At 48.6% G+C, this 25,339-nt stretch overlaps 1 protein-coding gene and 1 long non-coding RNA gene across 2 annotated transcripts in view; one reads left to right on the top strand and one right to left on the bottom strand.

Annotated features, from left to right (window-relative positions):
- LOC141729543 (uncharacterized) overlaps nucleotides 1–25,339 on the bottom strand; it is a 525,531-nt gene that overhangs the window by 456,701 nt on the left and 43,491 nt on the right. The gene's annotated exons all lie outside the window — the stretch shown is intronic.
- LOC141729595 (uncharacterized) lies at nucleotides 16,443–21,417 on the top strand. Its single transcript, XR_012581025.1, has 4 exons — nucleotides 16,443–16,578; nucleotides 17,024–17,220; nucleotides 19,904–20,041; nucleotides 21,300–21,417. It is a non-coding gene; the product is annotated as an uncharacterized LOC141729595 (long non-coding RNA).

The raw sequence follows: 25,339 nt of genomic DNA, 5'->3' as shown, positions 1-25,339 counted from the left end.
TGAAGCTTCTCCTCTGTAGCAGTCTGAATTGCTGCTAGCATAGTCCAGGGCAAAGAAGCAAAAAGGACCTTTGCATAATTTCCACAGATGTTTTATTCAGCCGTGCAAGGAGATGTTCAGGTCCCAGCACCCACACACAGAGGATCTCACTTTGTCTCCACAGGGGCCTGGGGGCTGACCCTGATCTCGGGGCAGTACAAAGATAAGGAGGCAATCAGGGAATAGGGAAGGTGTGGCTCAGGAACACAGGAACAGACACAGGAACAGGGGAAGGAGCCAATGGGGTCTAACAGCTTTTTGAGGGAAGCTTGTTGTGTCTCCCTAGACCAGGGAATGCCCCCTCAGGGTCTCCACAATTCTCTGTGTTTTATATTATTAGGAAAGCTTCTCTGAAGGATCAATTGAATCAACACAAAATTATTGAAGTGGAGGGAGAAGACCCATCTTCCTTGATCAGCATCGACTCCAGTTTATTGATGAAATTCGACACCTTTTTATAACAGTGCTAATTCACTTCATGCATATTGCAAAACCCGAGCTCCTGATAGGCTGTAGAGAAAACTTCAGCTCCTCCTTTTGTTTACAATACCTGAAGTTAGTTTACTGAAACCAAGATCAGTGTTCTCACCATGATACGAAAAGTTCTCAAAACCTTCATATCTGTTTTCAGACCGGCCATCTGTTCGCAGTAGCAACCAAGGACAGAACCGTCTGAGAATCTTGTTGTTTATAAAAGGTGGCTGAGAACCTTAATTATTTACAGAATCAAGCCTAGTAAAGGCTGCTTTTTCCCTTAGCTGAATCCCTTCATGGCCTCTTTCTTTAAGCCATGCTTGAACCAGGCTCTCCACACAAAATGACAAAAACAAAAGCACTCATAAGAAAATTGTTCAAAATGGAAACAATTCTGAGTTCCCAATGTGCCAACAGATTTCTTGGAGTGTCTTAGATCTGGCAGGAGGGATGCAGGGTTTTCTTAGCACAGTTTATGAGGAAGCTGAGTCACACATACTGAACCTCTGGTTCATGGCCTCCTCACTGCCATCGTGCAGCAAGGAGGCCCAGAGGCTGCTGTGCTCTGCTCCTGTCAGGGATGAACACAGCGGCTCTGGACAGTGCCAGCTCCAGCTCCAGCAGCTCACAAGAGGAGACTCCTTCCAGAAGCTCTGCTGGCTCCAGTGTGGCAGACCAACAGAGCCCACTGGAAGCCCCCCTCCATTGCAGCCACCCCCAGCTGCGCCCATCATCACTGCAGAGCAGGAGCTGCCCCAGAGGAGCCGCGGCCGGAGCTCACGGCAGTGGCAGGTCCCTGTGCCCAGGGCAGAGCCACAGAACCTCTGCTCCTGCCTGGGACATGGGCTGCTCACCCTGGTGTCCCACTGAGAGGAGGGATCCTGGGCCCCAAACTCTGCCCAGCCCTGCAAATACCACCCCGCCAGCAGTGCCAGCAAGGTTCCTGCAGCCATTCAGTCAAATCAGAGGAAACAAATGTCTCCATAGCTGACACAGCCTCTGCACACAGCTTTCTCCCCCTTCTCCTGGTGCCTTTCCCTGACTCCAGCAAGAGCTGCAGGAAATGCTGTGTGAGCCATGATGATGGAAGAGCTACTGATAAAAACACTGGGGTGATGCTTTCAGAGGAGTCAGGAATGGAAGACTGACCAACCTTCCAGCCAATGGTACGCCAAAAGTTTCCATGCTTTAAATAATTGAATGCAATAAATTAATAAAAAGAAAGATACGGCAACAATTTAAATCTCCCACAGCTGCTGGCTTTCCTTAGACTCCATGATCTATGTATTGCTAGACTTACTTCATTTAGGCAGAATATGAACTGCCCTGACTTGCTGGAGACTGACCACAAGGTCTTGTCTGTTGTGGGCAGTCACTAAAATTAGCTCAGCAGAGGCATCTTCAGCTGTCCAAGTGTAGCAGAAATACATGTTCTCTGCTTCATGGCTGTGTGGCAGCAGCTGCTGGTGTGGATTTGTCAGTGTTGCTTCATGGATTACCCCGGGAAGGAATTGTGTGCACAGGCACAGTGTGATGGCTTCGATCTCCTCTAATTACTCCAATCAGATGATGGCCAGAACTTTTAGGCAAAAAGCATCATGACAGAATAATTTACAATATTCTTCAAACTACTCTTATGGTTTTGATTTTCTTACTGATTAGGTTCAGTGTCTGGCCTCAAGAAATCAGTCCAGAAAGAACAGGCAAACCTCAGCTTGCAAGTTAGAGTGCAAGTCTTTAATCTGCCCTTTTTGCAGCAGGTACAAACAACTTCTCAACATATTTGCAAAAAAACTCTTAGTTCTTGCTATACCTATCCAGAACCTATTTCTCTGCTCATTTTATTTTGATTTGGGATCTAAGCATGATTTTTTTCTGGACAGGGAAGTAAGAACCAGCTGCAAATACACTCTACAAGTGTGAATCTATACTGCAGGAACTGAGGTGTATCTTGGAATTAAAGGCAAGAAGTAGATGCCATGGTAAATGTGAACATTTAGTGCTGGCATAGGAGCCTTCTGCAATGCTCCACCAACCCATGGTTTACATTGCTACAAACTCTCTTTCTGATGTTACAAACAGTGTTGAAGAGCTGACTGTAAGTAAAAAAATAGCCAGAATGATAATTTTTGTTAATATGGCAAACAATGACTATCTAATACTTCAGAGCTCATAGAAGTGAGTATTCAGATTTCCACTAAGTACGTGCTGGCAGTTTTAATTTGAAATCAACAAGTTTATCCAAATCAAGTTATCCATAGGAATTACTTTGCTCTATGATCTACCTAAAAATGCCTCATTGTCTGATAAGTTTAGTAAAAATTTGCAAAGTCAACAGTCCACAGATTTTCATTTCTTGTTTAGTGGCTATTTTGCAGGAAAGCTTTTACAGACTAATCAGTTTGGATGTAATTAAAATGACAGTACATTTCATCTAGACATTTTGGTATTAGAACAAAACCATGAGACTGCACAGCCTTTTAAAAAATATTTTCAAATAAATTTTCAAATCAACAGTCTGAGTAGGACTTAGAATATAAACTCTACCAACCTTCAACTCCATTGGAAGATTCCCTTGTAACCCTGTGAATCAACTCTACATTCAGAAGATTAAAAGTCACGACTATGGTAGTTTTGGTGTGATTAGCAATTGGGGAAGGGTCTTCTTCCTTCTCAGCTCCATGCTGCAGTGCCTTTGAGATGTGGCCTGCTGGCCGTTGTTTGTGCAGCCCTGGTGTTTCTGCATGAGGCAGAAAGTGCAATTGCATTTCCAGCCCAAAGCCCGTGAGGAGTAGGGCGTGCAGAGCTGTGCAGACCCAGGCCAGCGGCTGTGCCGCCAGAGGGTTTTGGTTCCTGCCCAGGGCAGCTGTTGCATCTCTGCCGTGAGTGCCTCCCCTTCCAGGTGCCCATGGACAGCAGGTGCAGGGTTCTGCATGGGGCATGGAACAGGGTGGGGATGTCTGCTGGCAACAGAGTGCAGCGGAGAGCAAACAGTCCAGGATGATCCTGCAGTGTGTGACAGAGAACTCCTGACACAGCTGGTGACTGACCCCATGAGGGAAGGCACTGCTGGGCCTGCTGTTTGGGAGGAGAGAAGGGCTGCTGGGTGACAGGAGGGCTGGAGGCAGCCTTGGGCTCAGTGATCACAAAATGCTTGTGTTTGATTCCCAGAGAAGGAACGAGAGGTGTTGGGGAAGTGTTGACCTGCAGCACATTGTGAATTTGTTAAGCTTTACCAGGCAGTGCTTAGTTGTACCTTCCCTCACACCAGTGGTTAATGCGTGCACGTGGATGTCTTAGCCTTGAGAAAAAAGACAGTGGGCCTACTGAGGAAGTAGCTGCAATGCATTGAAGGAGAAGAAGGCTCTTAACTAGAGGAGGAGAATTTGAGGAATGGGATGTTCAACCACATGACCACCAGAGACCCTCAAGAGACCCCTACTCTAAATGTCAGTAATTATGGGGAAGTGATTTAAACATGTCAAATACTTTGTGAGAATGTTTAGCCTGTGAGTTTGAGCAAAGTAATGAATAAAAGTAATGAAAGTAATGTCTTATTTCCATGGATACTAACACGTGGGTGTGCATGTTTCAGGGCAGTGATTCCTCACACACCCAGCACTGAAATACAGTAATGCCTCTTTTCTCACACTGAGCTGGCAGTGTGGATCAGCCCTGCTTGGTAACTTTCATTTTGGTCATTTCTATTGAAGCATAAAGAATGGTTGAAATGAAATCTTTTCCAGCTGTTTCCCTTTGGTTTACCTGTTTGAGGGTTAAGATTCTGTGCTGCAGGTGTGCTGGGTGTGTGCAGAGCAGTGCAGCCCCAGACACCCCTTGGCTTGCCCACAGGTTTTCATGCCTTGTTGCTGGTGTGCCCAGCTGTGGCAGCAGAAGGAGCCTGCAGCGCAGTGGGCACCGTGCCCTGCCCAGCCGGGGCTCTCTGGCACAGAGCAGCAGCAGCGCCAGCACCGTTCAACCGCTCCTGCCTTGGCTTCCCCTGGCACACAGAAGCCTCTGGAAATCAGCACCGCCAGCGGCGTTCCCAGCTTGGAGCAGCTGCTGCTGGCGGGCAGATGCTGCCAGTTCGACTGCTGCCAAAGGGGAAGAAAGAGCACAGGAAGAGATGTACATACACAGCAGCCCTGGGAACATCCAATAAACATGCAGATATATAGGGTGATTTGTTAGGAACTTTTTCAGCTGCTATGCCAATAGTGCTTTCTCTCCTGGTTCTGTACAATGCTTTGGGCCATTTTCTTGGTCTGGTTTCCTTTGCTTGTGTCCCATCTGAGTGCTCAGCTGGGGTACAGGCTGTAGGTGCTTGGGGCACTCTTGGAATTCCTCTTGGATCCCTGAACAACAGGGTTTGGCCCATGGGGGGAGTTTGTGCTGCCTTGTGTCAGAGGAGAACTTCCAAGGCCATTTTGTGTTTGCTGTAGGAAAGGCTGGTTATTGCTTTGCAAAAATTCACAGACTAACATGCTTTGTGATGCTTTGCTTTGTCATACTTTGCTTTGTGATATCAGGGCATGGTTGGCACATCGTTGTGGTGACATCAGAAGGTTGCCTTGGTGCACGGAAGACCTCAGTGCCAGAGCAGTCCTAGGGGTTGCTCAGATCAGGAGCATCCTCCTGATTGTGGCCTTTGTCAGCATGTAGCTGCACACTGACAGGAGTCTTGGTTGGAGTAAACTTGAAGCACAGTGCTACAATGATTGAGCAACTCGCTGCTGCAGTTTGCACCATGTATGGCACTGTTTATTCCGCCTATTTCATTACCAGCCTGGCAAGTAAGTAGAGGTTTCAACTCTATTTAGGCTAGGGTGTAACCTAACCTGGCTTTTGCATGTCTTCTTGCTCTTTCTTAGTGACTGAGTTGATTTTGAAAGAGAAAGAGCATTAGGATGCCTCTGGTTTGGTAAAGCTCCTGTCAAGAGGTTCAGCTAAAAGGGGGTGTCTGTAGCCACAGGGGCAGCATTTGCAGGGGAACCTGCAGGGCTTCCGTTCCCTCCACGGGAGAGTCTGTGGCACCAGAGTCTGTCATTTCCTCAGTTTGCTGGGACAAGCAGGACAACTTCCAAAATGCAGACTAGGAGGCCTTCTCAGAAGGCCTTCTAAAGACTTTGTAGTTCTCCCCAGAACTCAGGGAAAGCTTCTTTTATTCTAAATTTTGTAATGAAAGGATTTGACTGTGTGTTTTGACCCTTGACTGAGTGCTAAAAGAGTGATTCCCTTTGCAGGGAAGTGCAACCGCCAAAGCAGTGAGTCTCTGCTCCTGAGCCTGGAGCTGCTGCGGTGCTGTTTCACAATAGAACTGCCACAGCTCAGGGGGATTTGGGGCAAGCTTTTCTGGGTGACTGTTTTCAGCAACTTAATGGGAATTAGTGCATGCAGCTTTTTTTTTGAAAAAAGTACCTGAAAGACAAGAGAACAAAAGCTGCTCTATCTGTTGGACAGAAGAGAAGCATTGAGTGATAAAGAACAATTTGCATTTTCTTGATCATGTTTGTATTAATTTACTGACTAGACAGGCCAAAGTGTAGGTACAACCAAGATTATTGTCCTGATCTCTTGCTGGCTGTGTGAAAGAACTATGTCATGCGAAGGGATGTTGATAAAGAAAAATACTCTCTGTTTGGGTTGACCTCTTCTGTGGGATTCAGCAGCCCAGGCAGTTTTCTCACAGCACTTGTTCATTTTCCCTTGCCCACTCCAGGTCACCTGAAGCGTGTATTCAGAGGTGCTGATCCTGAGGTGAGTGAGACAGGAACATTTCATGTTCCTGGTGCTTAGGAATTGTAGAGCAAGCTGTGAGCTTGGCCTGTGGCAGTAGAGTGTAGAGGGCCAGCTGGGTAGGCTGAAAGAAAATCCATTTTCATGTCTGCAGCAGCAATAACAAAGGCATCACTGGCTATTTCTTAATTTTCAATTTAAGAACTTCCAAGGAATGAAAAGCTCATTTTGCAGAGAGAATGTTGCTTGTTGATAGTAGCCAGGGCATAATGTCTAATTCAGAACTATTAGCAATTCTGTTGAATTAGCCCATTTAAATTTAGTCGCAGTGACTTAGAATCCCATTGTTACCAAAGTTTCTGATTTGTCCTTAGCAGAGCTGGTTGTCGAAATAGAGCTGAATAGAATAAAGTGCTGAATAGAAATAAGGTTATAAGTTATAGGTAACTTTCTGTCCCTCACACTGCTGTCTGTCCGCAGATCACAGATCCAACAGCAGTCTCTCCTCTGGCTCCCTCTGCTCATGGAGAGGAGGCCGAAGAGGAGGCAGATGAGGTGGATGAGCGCCAGCCTCCAGCTGTGCTCACACCACAGCCTGAACATTCTGAGCCAGTAAGTGCCAGCTGTGTGTGCTGCTGTCTTTAGTGCAGGGCAGAGCTGCAAGTTTCTGACCAGCCAGCACTTGCTGTTGCTGGCTGAGGATGCTGAGTGCTGGAGTCCTGCCAGGGCCTGATGATTGCCCCCAGCCTGTGACAGCTGGACAATGGGCTTTGGTCTGTCACGTTTAGGCACCAGCTTCCTGGCATTTTGATAGGGGCCAGCCTGAAGCATCTCCCAGCCTGATGCCAGAGCAGGGAGCATGTCAAAGACACTGTGCTCAGCCTTGTCAGATACACAGGGGACACTGTGGCGTGGAGAGACCCGACCCCCTGCACAGACTGGCCAAGTTGCTGCAGGCACAAAAAAATGTTGATCTGACCACAAAAGCTCTTGGTGGTGCTTTGTCCCCACAAACTTCTTGGATGTGCTTACTTGGGAGTATTTCAGAGACACACTGGGGATGTAGAGTTGCTGCTTGAAGTCAGGGATTTTGGTGCCTTTGTTGCCAGGTTGCTCTTTTGCCCCTTCAGGCAGAGCAGCCGGTAGCAGAGCAGATAGATGCTCTGAGTCAGCCTGTTTCTTGTTCTTTGATAAGCTGCAAGGAGATGACTGTGTTGTCCATGAAGCTGTGGGGGACCATTCTTGTCTAGTGTGGCAAAAGAAACAAAGGGAGTAGTTCTGAATCTTTCTTCTGAGGCAAAAACCAGACACTGCATGTGTCTGTTGATTCCTTCTATTGTGTAGTTTGCTTTGAAAACTGCATTGGAGCCTAGAATGGGAGCAAAGCTGCAAGTCCTTGACTGCTGTCCTGTAATGCTAAACCCAGGATGTACACCTTCCAATGGTGCCTGCTGTATCTGAAGTGCAATGGGCACCTTTGTGGCTGGGGAGCTGTGTGGGCCCAAAGGACGCAGGGCTGGCGGCCTTGAGCAGCTGAAGATGAGGCAGCGTGGGGCCAGGGGGCCAAGCAGGCCAAGGGCACGGTGGCCTGTGTCAGCAGCAGTGGGGCAGCAGGAGCAGGGCAGTGAGCGTGGCCTGTGCTGGGCAGCGCTGCGGCCACAGCTGGAGTGCTGTGTGCAGCTGTGGGCCCTGGGAAGCAGAAAGTCATGGAGGGGCTGCAGCGTGGGCACAGAAGGACAGGGGAGCTGGGCAAGGGGTGCAGCACAAGGCCAGGGAGGAGGTGCTGAGGGAGCTTTAGCCTGGACAATGGGGGCTCTTGAGGGACCTTCAGGCAGATTTCCATAGATCCATGCCTTGGATCCATAGAGCCAATGCTCAGCACAAGGGCTGTTTCCCTGCCAAACATCCCTTCACTGCATCCAAGTACTTTAGACACTGGAGTAGGTAACACTTTCATATTTTGTTTGTTTATTTGTTTGTTTGTTTGCTAGAAGGAGAAGTCTTGTGTAATTTCTCCTTCTCCAGGGAGCAAGGGAGCTTTTTCTCAGTCTTTCCTGCCCTTTTCCAGCACTGGCAGAAACACATCACTTTCAGGTTAATTACTCCCGTGTCTTTTGGCAGCCCAGGGAATCAGTGTGTGTTGTGTTTGGGAACTGAGTAGGAAATCAATGCCCTTGCATTCCAGCTGGTGCTCAGAGATTAGAGGAGCTGGAGGGGCTGGGCTGCATTTCTGACTCCAGCCACTTTAGCACCATCAGTGTGGTTGAGTCCAAGCGAAGAACTTGCCCGAGCACAGATGCACAAAGAGTGCAGTTCCCAGCAATGCTCTGGGTCTGATTGCCTTCCATAAGGACCCACACGCTACAGATTCCCCAAGAGAGTGGGTTACTGAAGCAAAAGGAGAGTAAGTTCAGGATGGCTGCTGATCAGGGCACTGCTACCGAGTGCTGATGTGTGTAGTGACAGAAAGGACAGTATTGATTCAGGGTGACCCCCATGTGGGGAATAATGTGCTTTGACTCTATGATTTAGAAGGTTAAACAAATGCTTTCTTAAGCTATGTTATAATTCACTAGTACTATACTAAAGAGATAGTATACTAAAAAGCTACTAAAGAAAAACTCATGACTGTCTCCAGACAGTCAGGACCCAGCTTTAATCTAATTAGCTAATCAAGATAAACAACTACCACTAAAATCCAATTAACAAATCACTTTCAGTAAACAATCACTAGAACATATTCTACATGTACTAAACAACAAGAACAGCCAGTAGAGATAATAATTGTTTTCTCTTCTTCTCTAAGTTTCTCACTATCTTCCCTTTAAAAAAACCTAGGAGAGAGCACTATATCTCTCTGTGTTCAAAGAATGTAAATACCACAGCACAGTAAAAAGAGATTATAAAAGTGAGATCTGTCTATCTCTCTGTCTATTTGAATCTTCCTGGCTCTGCTCCAAAGCAGTGGAAGATGCAAAGCTCACCTAAAGGCATCCCTTCAGGAGAGGAGTAGAGACAAGTTCCATTGATGGATCCTGAGCAGGCAGAGATGTTTCCCCCTCCAGAGATGGTTGTTTTTTCACCTCATGTTTTCCTACTCCAGACTTTTCTGACCTGAAGCCTTCTTTTAATTTTTTAAATTTTTGCATGTCCTGAGGGAGTGGAACTATCCCATGCTGTAGCTGGGGTCTGGTGACTTTGCTCATACACGCATTACATGACACATGGTTTCCTTCACTGGCATCTCCAGGGCTGTATAAGTGCATTCGTTAATGGGGCCTTATGAGAAACTCTGTTACTGCTGGTCAGAATTCTCAGTTGACAAAAGAGGGACAAGAAACACCTTGATCCTCCTCCATATACTGAGGTGGCCACAGAGGTTCTCTGACTTCCATCAGAGATCTTTGCATGCATCCTCATCTCCTGAATGACCCGGTTTTCTAACAAGAGTGTGGATGTCAGGAAGGAGGAATGCTGGTGCAGGCCTGAAGAGAATGTGAACTCCAGAAGTGTCTCTCACAAGGAGTGAGCTCACCCAGGAAGCCCCTGCAGAGCCAGGATGGAGCGGTGGGACAGGGTGGGGTGTCAGTCACTACTGAAAGACAAACAGGACATGGCAGAAGCAGAGGGAGGCCCTCACCAGACCCCTGAGAAATGCCACCCCTTCCCTGTTAGCTGCCTGAGAGGCTGTTGGAGCTTCAGTCCCAGATGGCCCCTGACTGTAGGGCCAGGGGCACTTTGGAATCTGTGCCTCCCCTCGGGCAGAGAATGACCCAGGAGAGCAGCAGCACAGTGCTTTGGGAACGTGTGAGCCCAGCAGTCTGTGAGTCTTGGCCCACAAAGGGCGTATGGGAAGTTGAAACCCATCTTCTCTTGCTTTCTGTGCAGGTGCTTCTAGAGAAAGAGCAGGACCACACTGCTTCATCTGAGATGCCATGCCAGACCCAGGGAGAGCTGTTTCCTGCCCGAGAGCAGGAAGAGCAGCTCAGGCAGCAGGTGGAAGAGCCACAGGAGAATGGCCAGGTGAGCCTGACTGGCCAGGGCACAGAGGGAAGGGCAGGAAGAGGGGCATAAACCAGAGCTCCTGGGACTGAGGAGGCCAGGAGTCCCACAGGCACTGGAAGCACAGAGCCTTGGAATCTGCAGAGAACAGCCCCAGGACAGGATGTTTACAGTGGAAACAGAGCTGGGTAGGGAAGCAGAAAGAAGGGGCTGAATAAATGTGATTTTGAGGCTAAAAGAGGGAAAAGCTGAGCCTGATGGCAGCTCTCAGTCACTTGCTCTGCTTTTGTGTGTACAGAACATCAAGGCAGAGCCACAGGCAGAGCTGCCTGGAGCTCAGAGTGCCATCATGGCAGTGAAGAGGAGGAATGAAGACATCCAAGAGGAGAAGAATCTCCCTATGCAGAGGGGCAATCAACAAAAACAGGTGAATGAAGGAATGGCAGCCACTCCACTCATGAAAGAGAGTCCTTTCCATTGTTGTTTGCAGAAAATTGACAAACAGATGCAGGCACAGCTGTATGAAACTGAGGCTAAGACCAAGGTAAGGAAGAGGAGGCTAGACAAAAAAATTAAAATCATCAAAGAGAAAATGAATGGCCTCCTTCAGGAGCAAAAGGCTCCAGAAAAGCAAGTGAGTGAAATAGCAATAGGCACTGCAGTCACCCAAGGGTTGGTTTCTGCCCTCCTTGCCTTTCCAGTGCAGAGCAGCAGGGGGGTGGGTGATGCCTCTGCCTGCCATCCTGATGAGGCCTCTCTCAGAGCTGCTCTCAAGGACACTTCCTGCTTTGCTGGATCTCAGCTGATGCTCTAGACAGTGGCATTACTCCTTTGGCCATTTAGCCAGCAGTCATCCGAATGAACTCCTGCTGGCTTCTTCCAGGTGGCCTTGTTTCTTGAGGTGTTTTTGCAGGTGAACATGGTCACTCACATAGATTTGGAATACGAGCTACAAGCTGTCTGTACCCCTTGTGAATGCTCCTGTCCTTTTCTTTCCTTTCTTCCCAGTCAATGACTCCTGGCTGACGGGGACAAGCTGTAGTCTCTGACTGCTTTGTTCTGTTTGACTTGAGGTGGAAGTGTCGCCATCCTACCTGGCAGCCTGCAGAGAGTTCCAGCAAATGACGGGCAACCAAGAGCCCCGAGGCTGGCATGAGGCCCAGGAACTGAACCATCCAGAGATGCTGCAGGATAAGCTCCTCCCAAGGAAGGTGCAGAAAAAGAGAATTTCATGGCAGGAGGTAGAACATTAGAATGAGGAGCTGCAAATATATCTGCAGACCTAGGAGGGGGAAAGGAGTCTTTGGGAGGAAGTGGAGCGGTCGTTGCTGCAGTCATCCTTTAGAACAAGAAACTGGCTATGAACTCGAGTAAAACCAGCCTTTGTTTTTGACCATTTGGTTTCACAAGTGGACATCCAAAGCAATCCAGTTGAGGAGCTCTGCATGTGGCTGACAGCAGCTTCCTAAGGGCTTGCATTTCAAATGGCAATCTCTCTTGCATTTCAGGGCAATCTCTGCCACATCTTCCTGACATCAACTCATTTCTTGTCTCAGATCTACACCGACTCTGACACTGAAGCTGCTGCAGCAGCAGCAGTGCCGTCCCAAGGAGCCTTTGCTCTCCAGCTGAAGAAGTGGAGCCTGAGCACTTGGTTCACCTCCCGTGCTGACCCAGCTGCTGCTCAGCAACAGGAGATGGCGGGTGACTCCCTGGAGCAGCAGAGTACGTCTGGTATCTTTCTTATCTGAGGGACAGTGTGTTGTGTGCACGTGTCAGCATAGCTGTACCAAAGGGTTCTGCTCAGTTTAGTGTCACAGAAGTGCTGGCAGTGCTACGAGGCAGCAAGAGAGAGCTCTAGGTGTTCCTGCTGCCTCTGAGGGCAGCATAGACTGGCTGGAGTTTGCCTGGGCTTCCCTCTCTGCCAAAGGCAGAAGCAGGGATTGTCCCTGGATCAGCAGAAGCCTGTGACTACTTGAGTCCTAGCCACTGGCAGAAGCCCTGCTGAGATCAGTCTCTAGTAGAACACATCAAGCCCTTTATGGTTCTGCAGTACAACCCAATGAATCTGCTTCTTACCCTTAACAGCTGCCAGTACTGTGCTCTCAGATAAGATCTGGTAGGGTTGAGAAGAGAGCCCAGTGGATTCTGTGTCTACCATCACCAGTTGGACAAAAAGGGCACTGATCTGTGCCTCGGTGTGGCTGATCTCAAAGCCCATCCTGTTGTGTCCTGAATGGGGGCAACAGCTTGTCCGGGGCTCAGGCTGACTCTGGGTTCTTCCCATCAGTGCCTGTCAGTGCTCATGCTTGGGCTTTGCCAGCCTTGTTGTGGTCACTGCCCTGCCCCTGAGGGCTGTGGGAATGCAGAGGCTGGAGCCTTCCTTAGCTGGTAGGGTCCCGCTGCTGCCCGGCTGCTGCAGCGCGGAGCTGCCTGAGGCAGCAGCCCCTTCTCTGGGCCAGCTTCTGCCTCGCACGGCCTAGGCTCACAAGATGGTCAGCGTCTCCTCTGGGCAGCTCTCTGTGTCACAGGGGCGCCTGAGGAGCACTGCTGTTCTCTGTGCCCGTGCCCGCCGTGCCGAGTTGGGAAGATGGGGACGTGTGCAGTGCCGAGAGGGCGAGTGCAATGGGAGTGACGGATCCGCGCTGTCAGGGTGAAGAGAAACGGCATGGTTCTTCATGCGGGGCACGGGCAAGGGCGTCTTTGGGCTCAGCCTGCTCATAAAGGGTGAGGGTCCTGATGCTGAAAGCCCCGTGGGGATTTGTTCTAGCATGAGCTGCTCTGGTTTACAAACGCAGAGGCATTCTTCTGGCAAACTGCTGCAAAGTGGAAAAGATGGGAACACTTGGCAATATTCCTCCTGTTCTGTACTTGGCATCTGTTCAGAGGAATTGATTTTTGATGTCCAGGTGCATTTAATCTTAGCAAGTAGGAAACCTTTTCTAAATCTCACAGTGTTTATTCCCAAGAAAACAAAGGCACTGTTAGTTCCAGCTCTCCTTAATGTTTCTACATGACAAACTTACTTGCCTTGGAAGGTATTCTCTTCTGGTCTCAGTCTCCTCTGAATGTATCTCCCGGTGCTTCCCTGTGTGCCTGCTGTCAAGATGTCTCTAACTTCAAAGGATGCTGGAAATCAGTTTCTGTACCAGCAACTTGTGCTGTGGGCCTGCTGTTCTTCTCTTGTTGTTCCAGTTGCTGTTCCTGTTGTTGTTAGCCAGCTGTCCACCAAGGGAGGGCTCAAAGCCCCAGACAGTGGGGCTGCCTTTTGTATCTCCTAGAAGGTGGGATCTCTGCTTTAAAGTGAACATCTTGCATTTTGTTTCCCTCAGGGAGAATGGTGAAGATGGAAAATCCTATTCTAAAATACATTGAACTGGAAAATATTGGCAGTGGGTGAGTCCAAGCAATGTTAATTGTACTAAACTATGCATCAGGCGTTTTGCTGGTGGAATAGGTATCAAGTGTGAAGGCAGACAAGCTGCACATGTGTTCAGGCACTGGGCTTAGATTGTCAGTGCTGATCAGAATTTCTAAGTGTACTCAGAAGGCATTGTCAAAGACATGCTTCCAGTGTCCTGCAGGTCTTAGGCATTGACAGCACAGATCTCCTGTGTGGGCTGGCTTTCACTGCAAGATCTAAATAGCTTCTCCTTTCTCTGCTTCTGTTTTGTTTCTAGGACTTTTGGAGATGTTTGCAAAGCACTCGACACTACCACAGGAGGAGAGGTAAATGTCAACAGCCCCTGCAGGCTCTGCTGCACTCGAGGGCTTTCCCCTCTGGTGTGAGCTGTGGCTGGAGCTTTGGGCAGAGCTGTGCTGAAAAGGCACAAGAAGCACAGACCGGTGCCATCCCACAAAACACATTTGGGACTTTGTCCTCCTCAGCTGCCGGAAGGAAGGCATGGAGGGCAGCGGTTCCTTTCAGAGAAGGATGCGCTCCCTCGCTCTCCACTGCTAAAACAAAGGTGGTGCCTTCGAGCACCTCACTGCTCTTTGGGGCTACAGCTTCAGAGTCCTGAGTTCTCATTTCTGGCTGCCAGGAAATCCATCTGAAAGTTACTGGTAGTTCCTTAGCCACCTGCAGTGCTGCACTTGGGAACTGCACATAGGGAGAGATCAGCAAGGCGTCCCTGAAAGCCCTAAGCCCTGCCCATAGCCCAGGATGTATCCACAGAGTATTAAGGCAAGGATTACTTCTTCTGAGTCCCAAACGATGCAGCAGAGAGTGTGGTCAGAGGTTTGTGGGTGATAACTGAGACACCACTGTTACCAAGTGCTCAAGGAAAAATGTCAGTGGCCCCACCTGTCCTGTAACTGCCTCCCAAGGGAGCAGAGAAATGGGCTGTTGGAATGTCAGTTCCTAATTACTGCAGTGCCTAATCACAAGGCAGTTTGGCACAGCTCAGCTGTGTCATTGCAAAATCACTCACTCCATGTGCCTTGTGGTCTCGTGCCAGCAACCTCTCAAGTTACTGATTTTCAATGTCATTTTAGGTGGCCATCAAGAAAATACAGCTTCAAGGACTGAGGAAGAACAAACTAAAAGTCAATGAACTCATGGTCATTAAGGTGAACAGGAATCCCAACCTGGTCAACTGTTTAGACAGGTGAGTTGTGCTTTTGTCCCATGAATGTTTGTTCACCTACTGCAAACATGCAAGGTAAAATCCCACTTTGGTCACTGCCAGAAAATTGAGCTATAATTATTACCTAATTATTATTGCTCTTTTCATCTCCAGTGGATGGGAAGAGATTGCATTTTGTCTGCATGAGTCTTTGCTGGCACATGGTATTTGAAAATTGTTCAAAAACCCGGATGAGTAGTTTCTTATTAAATCAATGATCTCTATATTCACAGCCACCACTTTGTTTTGGAGCTTGATTTTATTCAAGCGTCTTCTTACGTCCAGGTAAACTAACAAGGATTTCCCTTGGATTGTTGCCACTGTTTTCCATTGCTATGCATGCCAGGAAGACTAGGTGCTTTTTTCCAGAAACACCATGCATGACAGGCTTTTTATCTGGGCTGTTACTAAACTGCACATTTTGCTTGCTGCCCATCTAAGACATCTCTTTTTTTGCAGCTGTACCTTTCTCCTTGAGACTGCACAGATGGCAAACAATGCACAGCCAAGAGGGAATGTCTATTCCTTTATTTTGTCTTTGTCTCAAAGGGATCTGAAAAGAAGAGTGAATCCGTCGTTTCCAAACAGCAACCTAGCCATGTACATTCATCTCCACGCCCTTGTTTCCTTCTTTCAGGTACCTTGTGGGTGAGGAACTGTCCCTGGTTATGGAGTACATGGATGGAGGCACTCTGAGCAATGTCATCAGCCAGACCTACCTGTCGGAAGATGAGATGGCAGCCATCAGTCGGGAGGTCAGCAATCCCAGCTGTGTTTCCAAGGGCTTGGGCAGCATTGTCTGGGAAACAGGGCCTCAGAGCTGGAGTGATTTCCTGTGCCAAGCTTTGTTTCTGTGTGGCTGGTATTCTATGGGCAAGTAAAAGCATCTCAAGTGAAAGGCCTGCCAGTGCCCCTGCACTCCCTGTACTCAGTGCCAGTACTCTTATCTCCTGCTGTTGTATTCTCGCTCTGTCTCTTGTATTTGTATTTGCTGTTCTCCACCTTGCCTCTCTAAATGTTTGCCTGGAGTTTGTCTTCACTGCATTCCTTGCCTGTGAAAGCAAAGGTGCTGGTGGCAGGATTTGAAATGATCAGCAAAGAAAAAAGACTCATTTCTCACAGTCCTCAGCTGAAAAGGATAGTAGTGCAGCCAAAATGCTCTTTGCTTCAAGAAGGTGACTGGTGTGATACATCCAAGCCTGTGCTGAGGCCAGCAAGAAAATCTTTGTCATGCAGCCTCCCACCCAAAAGTGATCCGCTTCACACCAAAGGGAGGGACTTTTCCTTTTCAAACCCCTCCTTTGTCCTCTGCATGGAAAAAGCACATCCACTGCAGCAGGAGTCATCCTGGCTGGTTGGCAGTGGACAGCCTACAACAGCAGGTGCTGTTGCTCTTTCAAAAGCTGACGTGCCTTTCCTCAGAAAGGTCCTGCTCTGCAGGTGTTGGAGCAGCAAGCTCTTCCTCTCAGTGGCCATTACTGTTCTGCCATTACTCCCCATTCCCCTGGAGAGGGAATCTTTTAGGTTCTTTGTTTTCTTTCTTGTGGGATGAAATCACATCACTCATTTTTGCCCTCCTGTTTCTGTTTTCTCTCTCAGTGCCTGCAAGGACTGCAATTTCTTCATACAAACCACGTCATCCACCAAGATTTGAAGAGCAGAAACATCCTTCTCAGAACTGACGGTTCTGTCAAGCTGGGTCAGTATATTCTTGGTCAGGTGCAGCGTTCCAGGGATGTGGGTGTGGGGCTGCTTGGAGTGACTGCCAGCTCCCCAGAAATGGTGCTGGTGGCAGTGCAGGGACCCCTGCTGCGAGCTGAGGGCACAGTTGCAACGTGCACAGAGGTAGAAGGAACCACAAGCAGTCAAGAGTGGCCTTGCTCTGTGTGTGTCCCTTCCAGACAGAGGGAGCTGCAATCTAAAGCTTCAGGGGAATGAAGTCCACTGCTGTGAGCAGCATTGAGAAATTGGGGTTTTTTTGGAAGTGGCCAATTCCATACTCCCTTGGCTAAAGCCCCAAGGAAATTGAGCGTGGACAGTTCTCCAGGAGATTCAACAGCACATTCTTAGTCTGAGAGTGGGGAATTCTTTTGCTTGGTTTTCTAATTGGAGCTGGCTTTCATGGTTTGTTGTTTTCTCCACAGCTGACTTTGGCCTCTTTGCTCAGCTCAGCCCTGAGCAGGGCAGACGGAGCTCCGTGGCCGGCGCTGCTGGGTGGCTGGCGCCTGAAGTGGTGACAGGTCAACCATGTGGCCCCAAAGTGGACATATGGTCTTTGGGAATCGTGGGCATCGAAATGGTGGAACGAGAAGTTCCTTCCTGGAATGCAACTCCTGTCTTGGTAAGGTGCAAATACTCACTGATCCCACTGTCTTTCTCACCTGTCCCATGCTCTGTGTGCCATTGGACAAAATCCCATTGCCATCTGCTGGCACCACTTCCACCAAGGTCCCCTTCTAAAAATGCCCCTGCAACACATCAGCATCTGCTGTAGCTTTGGTTGTATCAGAAAGGGAAGGGGCAGTTCAGAAACCTAACCAGTTCAGAAACCTGCCAGTTTGGCCTCCAGCCACACCTGACATTTCCCACTTGTTTTTTGAACAATGTTGGAACTCTGTTTCTGAGGGACAAGAATTTTTCAGTGGAGAGGGTAGACATGTGATAAACATCCTGAGCAATGGAGGTTAGACCTTCCCAGTTTCAATTTTATAGAAAACATAAGAAAAAAAGGAAAAATAAAAGTAAGCAAAAAAGAAAAAGAGAAAAAACCCTACTACCTAAGCAATGCTCAAGCAGTTCTGCTTGCTTTTTCATTTTTTAAACACAGCTCTTCCCTTCCATTCTGTAGCATCTTTTCCAAATCCTGTGGATCTTTGAAACTCTCAGGCTTTCAAGTCATCTGTACATTGTTCAGTCATGGATGTGGGTGGCCTGGAAAAGTTTAGGATGTTTTTCTCCGACTGCAGTTAGAATTGTTTGCCAAACCCTTGGCTGTTTCTTGGTACTTTAACAAGTTGATGAGCTTGCAGGCAGGTGCCTGGGCTGGGACCCAGCATGGGCAATTGACACCAGTGCTGTGTTTCTTTACCACAGGAGCAGGGCCATCCCTGGCCTGCACAGTTCTAATGACAGGGAGGGCTCCAGCTCCCCACCATGGCCAGTGGCTGAGCTCAGCTGAGAGTCAGGATAAAACCCTCTTTGTCACCTCTGGTGATGTGGGAAAAGGACAGAAAGCCCCATAAATTATTTGTACACAAGGGGAGTGCATTGCCATTTCTGGATTTGAAATTCTCCTTTGGGTTAAAGAGGATAATAGCAAAGTCTCTTTGGTCACCATCTATTTCAGTGCCACAAGCACAGAGTTATCATGACAGTGGTGGGCATTTTTATGGAGACTCCAAGGCCTCTTGCCATTGTTATTTTTGTCTATTTGAGATGGATTCTGCAAGTTGAGGTTTGAATAGTTCCCAGTCAGTGTCTTATATGGTTTCTAAATACCATCTTGCAAAAGTAGAATGAGCTCTCTCCCCCTGACTTGTCAGCGTGTTAGGGCTTGGTTCCACATGAGCCACACTGGATAATGATCAGCCAATGTCTTGCCAATCTACACTGTAACTCCTTGGCCTGAGGAGTATCAGAAAGATCTGCTGAGCTCCATGGATGCTGTCAGCTGCATGGAAGTGAGCATCCTTGGCCTTGCTGAAGAAACAGGAGCTCAGCTTAGGTTAGATGCTCTTGAGCAGGAGAAAGGCTGGAATCCTCAGGTGTTTCCAGAGGCCTGCGTGCCCAGAGGGACTGAGTTCTGGGGAGCAGCTGGAAGTTTCTGCACATCATGGAAGGGCATTGCCAGACAGCTCAAGCCTCACCACAGGCAAACACTCCCCAGCTCTTCTCAGGCAACATTTGCTTTGGGTTTCAAGTTGTTCCCACTTCTCTGTCTGTGAAGATGCCCCTAAAACCACAAGGCAAGCCTCTCAGAACTGGTGTTACATTTCCAGAAATGAAGAAAAGAAGCCCAAACACAAGAAAGTTGCTAAGGCACTGGTTTTTAGAGAGGAACTTAACCCCCTGTGCAGTTTCTTCTCACTGGGAAACATTCCTGGAACCTGGGCATGAGGGTGTAAAGGCCACAAAGTCTCTTCTGCTTCTTGTGCAGTGCTGCTGAAACACTCAGTGACCGTGTTTCTCTCCTAGCCCAAGCCACATTCTGGCTGTCACCAAGCCAGAGCCTGGTGATGTGGAGAGCCTGCCAAAACCTGCCATTTGTTTCCTGGCACTTCCTGGGATGGGCCTACCATTCATGCACTGACTTGAGTAGCCAAATGAGTAGAGGGTGACCGTAGGGATGGAACCTCTCCTTCTGATTTGACCACGAAAGGTTTTTCTTTTCCATGTAGGGAAAGCAGAAATTTTCAGACTGCTGAGAAACAGAGCTGCAGGTGGCTCCTGTGTACCCAAGCAGGTGTTTTCATCGCAGTACCTTTGTGCATGGATCTTAATGTGTCTGTGTTGAAGATGAGATTCCAAAGATTTGTTTCCTTACCTGAGGAATACCTGGTGGATTTCCTTTCTTTCCCTCCAATTCCCATTCTTTTCAAGAACAAAGCAAAAAGCTTGATTCGTTTTGTTTTATGGCAGCAGTGCTTAAGGGACAAGAAGCATTGCAGAGATACTTTTCATGTACTAACCCTTGGATACAGTAGAGTTAGTATAGCAAAGTCCTTCTTCCAAAAAGCCTCTCAAGCTGGTGTGAATCCTCAGGGAAGGAAATGTGCTTATGCTGATGTAGTTCCCACTAACTAGGTCAGTATATGAAATCAGCTGCCAAGGCAAGATCTGCAGGATGGTGGAAAAGCTTTGGCTGCATCGGGGTTTAAGTTTTTGGTTGGTAAAGGAAAGTCATCTCTGGGTCTTTGCCAGGGCAGAAACTGCCACTGCAGCATGGAGCTTAATCAATGGGATCTGGGAGAGCGGTTACAGGTGGGAAAGAAGCAGGTGGAGCCTCGTGTCTCCTTTTTCCCCAGCCTCAACTCCTGATAGCCACAGGAGGAAGACAAAAGCTGCAGCAGCCCAACTTATTTTCATCCTGCCTGCGTGACTTCCTGAGCTGCTGCCTGCAGAGAGATGAGGCGCGGCGCTGGTCTGCCAAGGAGCTCCTGCAGGTAAAATGTGAAGGGGCTGCAGATGAAACAGGGTCTGAGGGATGGGCTCCTCCTCCACTCAAGGCCAAGGCAGCAGATGAGCCCCCTTCCTCCTCACCTCCACTCTTGCTGCTCTTCAAATGAAAACGGTGAGGAATCCCAGACTGGGCTGGGCTGGCAAGGTCCTGTAAAGGTCCTGTGGTGCAAGTGTCCTGCAATGAGCAGGGACATCTTTAAAGACATCGAGTTTCTCAGAGCCCTTTGCCACCGGAGCCGGAATGGTTGCAAGGATTGGGCACCTACAAGCTCTTGGGGCAACCTGTGCCAGGGTCACACCATGCTCCGAGTAAACAAGTTCTGATTAGATACTATTTGTGTTAAAATATATTCACCCACATCCTATTGTAACTGGCCCTGTTAAAAAAGATGTCCTCCACTTTCCTCAAAGCCACTCTGAAGTTTTGGAAAGTGGCAATAAAGTCTCCCCGGGCCCTGTTCTTGACAAAACTGAGTAACCCCACTCTCTCTGCATTTCCTGAGTCAGAGAGGTCCTCTGGCTGTTTCTGTCACCTTCTTTTGTAATTTGGTGGGGTGTTCAGTTTTATGTAATGGCAAAAGAATTGAAGTAGAGCAATGCAGGGTAGAGAGACATGAAATGGTGGTGGAGGAGCCCAAGGAAGCCAGTCCCAGCCTAGGGGTCTGAGATTTGGCTGTGGGCAGGAGGGGCTGTGGGGGGCTCACTGTGAGCCTCTGAGGGGCCCTGGTTTGTGCCCCCCAGCCCACCCTTAGAGGTTTCTGTGCCAGGGTTACTGCCAGGCTGTGTGGCAGAGAGGGAACTGCAGGGCCCAGTGCCACTGGGCTGGCCCTGCTGGGAAGGAAGGTGCCAACCAGCACACGAGGGGCAGGGCATAGAAAGACAGACACTGCTTTCTGTGTCTGTGGCAATCAGCACAGTGCCTGTCGTACAAAGAGAGAGACCAATGAGAGGCTTTGGAGTTTCCTGAAAAGACGAACTCCAAGGACAGAAAGCACCAATTCTAAAGCACTGGTAGTGCTAAAATCTCAGCAAGATGAAGACACCTGTATAAATGGATGAGTGGGATTCTGGGCCAGGTTTGCCTGTGATGGCAAAGTCTGCACATAAAGATGGAGGTGTAGACGGTCCCATTGTTCCTCTTCCTGTTTCCTTCTAGGAGCAGGAGGAATCCTGTGAAGCACTGAGCTTGGAAGGTCATGGTTCATTGTTTTTTGTTGATCTGGTTTTTTTCCCTTTTGGCAGCATCCATTTGTAAGATTTGCTGAGCCTGCATCCAGCCTGGTACCACTGATTGTTTCAGTGAAGAAGAGGAAGGAGACAAGAATGTGACAATCACATCAGGAACATTTATTCCTTAACAGGTTTAGAGTAGGATTGTAAGTTAGGACTATAGGATAAGGATTCGATTAGGATAAGGATAAGGATAAGGGTTAAGGTAAGGGTTAGGGTTAGAGTAGGATTGTCTAATAGGACTGCAGAGTAGGATTGAAAATCAATAAAGTTTCTGAAACCACAACTCACCTTGAAGATTCCCTTCCTTTTCACTCTGCAAATGAACTTGAGAATTCCTTCTGAATTGTCTGTTGTTTCTTAAAGGTGGAAAGTGAAATGGTGTCTTTGGCATGGTGTGAAAGTGGGGAAGTATCTTCTTCATTCATCCTCTCCAGACCAGACTGCCTTCGGAATATGGCCCACTGGTCTGTTTTTGGCAATCTTTGGTACTTCTATTTGAGGCAGAAAGGGCAATGGCATTTAAAGGCAAAAGCACAGGAAGAATGGGGCAGTCCAAACATCTTATGCAGACGTAGGCCTTCAGCTGTGACTGGAGAGCATTGGGGCTCCCTAAATGCAATAATCTCTTTGGCTGGAGGAGAGCCTTGCTCAAGTGAGAAAGCAGAAAGATGCGAGAGGGTGCTTGGGAAGGTCTCCTGTGGTGCAGAGCTGTCAGTGCCTGTGAGGTGAGAGCAGGCCCGGCCTTGCCCGGGCTGGAGCCCCAGCAGAGCCCTGGCAGAGGCCGGAGCAGCCTGAGCCCCGGCAGAGGCAGGCTGGGAGGAGGCCCTTGGAGCTGCAAGAGGCAGCAGCCGGGCCCTGGGTGCCTCTTCCCGGGAGCGGGCGAATCCTCCGCTCTCAGAGCCCAGGTGGCAGCTGGCTGCTGCCGAGGGGAAGCGCAGCTGTGCTGGGCACAGCCTGGCCTGGAGGCATTGGCCGTCTGCAGTGTGCCCAGGAGCAGGGAAAGGCCAAGGGCAGCCGAGGGCCACTGGGCTGGCTGAGGATTCCTCCTCTTCTGCCGGCTGCCCTGCAGCTCCTGGCAAAGGCCAGCAGTGTGTGCAGCACTCTGGGCACCGGGGCAGGGCGCCGGGCTGCTCGGCAGGCTGGAGCACAGGGCAGCTCCTTCAGGCCCGGCACTTGTGCCAGGGGAAGCGAGGCCAGCATGAGGCAGGGACAGCTTGGCAGGGCCCATCTGCAGGAGCCAGCGCCTCACGCAGCTCTGGGAGGAAGCGCCTGCAATCCTGCAGTTCTGCACTGAGCCAGAGCAAAGGTGTGAGATGCAGAGTGTTTGGCAGAAATATTCAGGCCACCAGGCCAGCCTGCTTTGTGCTCTCTGGTGCGCAGAAAGTGCTGTGTAATGCAGCTCTGAGCTGCTGGGAGAGAGGCAGTCGGGGATGTGCCTGAGGCTTGTGCTTGAGGAGTGAACTGATTTGGAAGGGGGCAGAAGGGTTTCAGTAGGCAATTTGTGTTTTCTTCATTAATTTCTGAAAGAAAGTCATAATGTGTTGCACACAGGTAGGTTTATTAGAAAAGAATGGCCTTATAAAATCAGGCTTTGCTATGGTAAATTCCCAGCTAGCCTGTTACATCTTCTACGTGCAGCCAGCTAACTTCCCATGGGAATAGTCATGAGTGCAGTTAGCACAACAAGCTATTGTGCTAAGAAAACTGTTTGCATCTCTAATAAACAAGAAATCAGTCCCATGAGCATCCATGAAAGAAAAATGTAATCACCCGAGTAAGAGTGAGTCTTAAAAAGAGAGAGTCTTAACATGTACACACTAATACACCTTCTAAGCAATAAATTGTGTGGCAAGGAAACTACCAGCCAAATGAAGTTGAACACGAGTCTGTGAAAACAGTATAAAAACGAGTTATGTGAATAAAGAACTGGCTCTCCCTGCATGAAGAAACTGAGTCCCAGCTGCTTTTATTGACACAGCAATGTGGCTTCACTCAGCAAGAGCACTTGCAGGGTGTATTGATGACACGTTTGTGATTGATTCCCAGAATAGGAAGGAGAGGCGTGTAACAAACAGGACTTAGTCTTGTGAATTCTTTTAGCTTTAACAGGAGTGCTGAAGCCTGTATTCCCCCACTGCAGTGCTTATTGTGTGCAAGTGGCGATCTTGGCCTTGAGAATAAGGAGTGCTCCTGCTAAGAAGGTAGCTGGAATGCATTCAAAGGGAAGAAAGTGTTTTTAGGAGGCTCTTGACCACCAAAGGAGAATTTGAGTAATGGGAATATTTCCCAAATGACTGTGTCAGGAACCAGAGTCGTGCCCGAAGCCCTGCCGTATTTGATCCCTGTTTGAGCAGGTTGACAAGACAGTGAAGAAAAATGTCTTGTATAACAGGTGGGACCTTGACCCTTGAAAGAAAAATAATGTATTGGTCAATCGGTGGGCAGTCAAGCTGTGAAAGGAGAACAACGGAGCCCTTGGTGCCAGAGTCATGGAGTCATCCTTAGCCATCCTCTCACACACCAGCCATATGTGAGCTGATGCTGTAACTGGGAAAATTCCACATCCTTAGCAGGAGATACAAGGCCTGGTTCTGAGCTGGAAGGGTGAGAAGGATGAGATGCATAGCGTTTTGATCCAGGCGACGTCCTGGAAGTGCACTGCCTACCTGCTACCTGCCGCTGCTGCCGAGCACCACGCTCCAACTCCTTCTCCTGCTCAGCAGATTTTTGGGAATCCAGGGGTTGGTATGTATTGTTTGCTACTGCAACTAATGGAATAAATTTTTGCAAGCTCAGTTGTGTCTTAGGTCCTTTTGTGCATGGATCTCCTCCTGAACCTGTGTCAATGACCAGCAGGGACCTACAGGACACTCCTATTCTTATGTCAGTAAATTCTGAGAAGTGACTGAAATATGTCAATAAATTGGAGGTAATGTTTAGCCTATGAGTTTCAGCAAAGTATTGAATATGTCTTAATTCCATGGATACAAACGGGTAGGTGGGATTGCTGTGTGTGCAGGGCTTAGGGAAGTGATTCCCTATGAACCCACCACTGAAACAAAGTAATGCCTCCTTTCTAGCCCAGAGCTGGCAGCAGGGATCAGGTCCTGCTTGGAAACTTTGATTTTTGCAACTTCTGTTAGCAGGTAAAAAAGGTCAAAATGAAACCTTTTCCAGCTGGTTTATCCTTTTAGGCACCAAAGCTCTGTGACACAGGTGGCCTGGGTGTGTGCAGAGCAATACAGCCCCCAAAAAGCCCTTGGTTTCCCCACAAGTTGCCAGTTTGACTGCTTCCAAAGTGGAAGAAAGGCAGAGATGCACATCCACAGGAGTCCTGGGCATGTCCAATAAATGTGCAAATATGTGGGGAGATTTGTTAGGGATGATTTCAGCTGTTATGCCAACAGTGCCTTCTCTCCTGGTTCTGTGCATTATAGGTGAGTAATGTAATAGTAGGTTCTCACAATTAAGAGATAGCTATTATGTGGAGAGATATTATATCCAAATGTAAAGTGCTGTTATTGTAATATGTCCTCCCATAGTCCTCTTTCCCCTCCCCCTTGTAATAGCCTTGGGAGTCAGAGCATTTTGGGAGGGCTGGCTTGTGACCAGCAGACAGGGTGTAACAACACCTGACCTCCAGTCAGGATGCAAGAAAGTAATCTCCACCAATGGACGGCAGAGAAAGAGTTGACTGACAAAACATTGGGAGGGGCTAAGGGTATAAAAGGCAGAGCATCCCTTTTGTAGACGAGCATGTGGCTGCTAGTCATGGAGACTCTCAGTGTTGCAATCTTTCCTTATTCAGTCCTTTCTAAGGGTTTACTAAATCTTTAAAATATTAAAGGGTGGGTCATTTCTCAGGTGGGCAATGCTTTTGGCCATTTTCTTGGTCTGGTTTCCTTTGCTTTTGTCCCATCTGAGTGCTCAGCTGGGGTACAGGCTGTAGGTGCTTGGGGCACTCTTGGAGTTACTCTTGGATCCCTTGAAAAACAGGGTTTGGCCCATGAAGGGAATTTGTGCTCCTTGTGACAGAGAAGAACTCCCCA

Source organism: Zonotrichia albicollis, chromosome 7 (genome assembly GCF_047830755.1).
Source record: "Zonotrichia albicollis isolate bZonAlb1 chromosome 7, bZonAlb1.hap1, whole genome shotgun sequence".
In the NCBI taxonomy this organism is placed as follows: Eukaryota; Metazoa; Chordata; class Aves; order Passeriformes; family Passerellidae; genus Zonotrichia; species Zonotrichia albicollis.
This window is presented reverse-complemented; position numbering and strand designations above follow the sequence as displayed.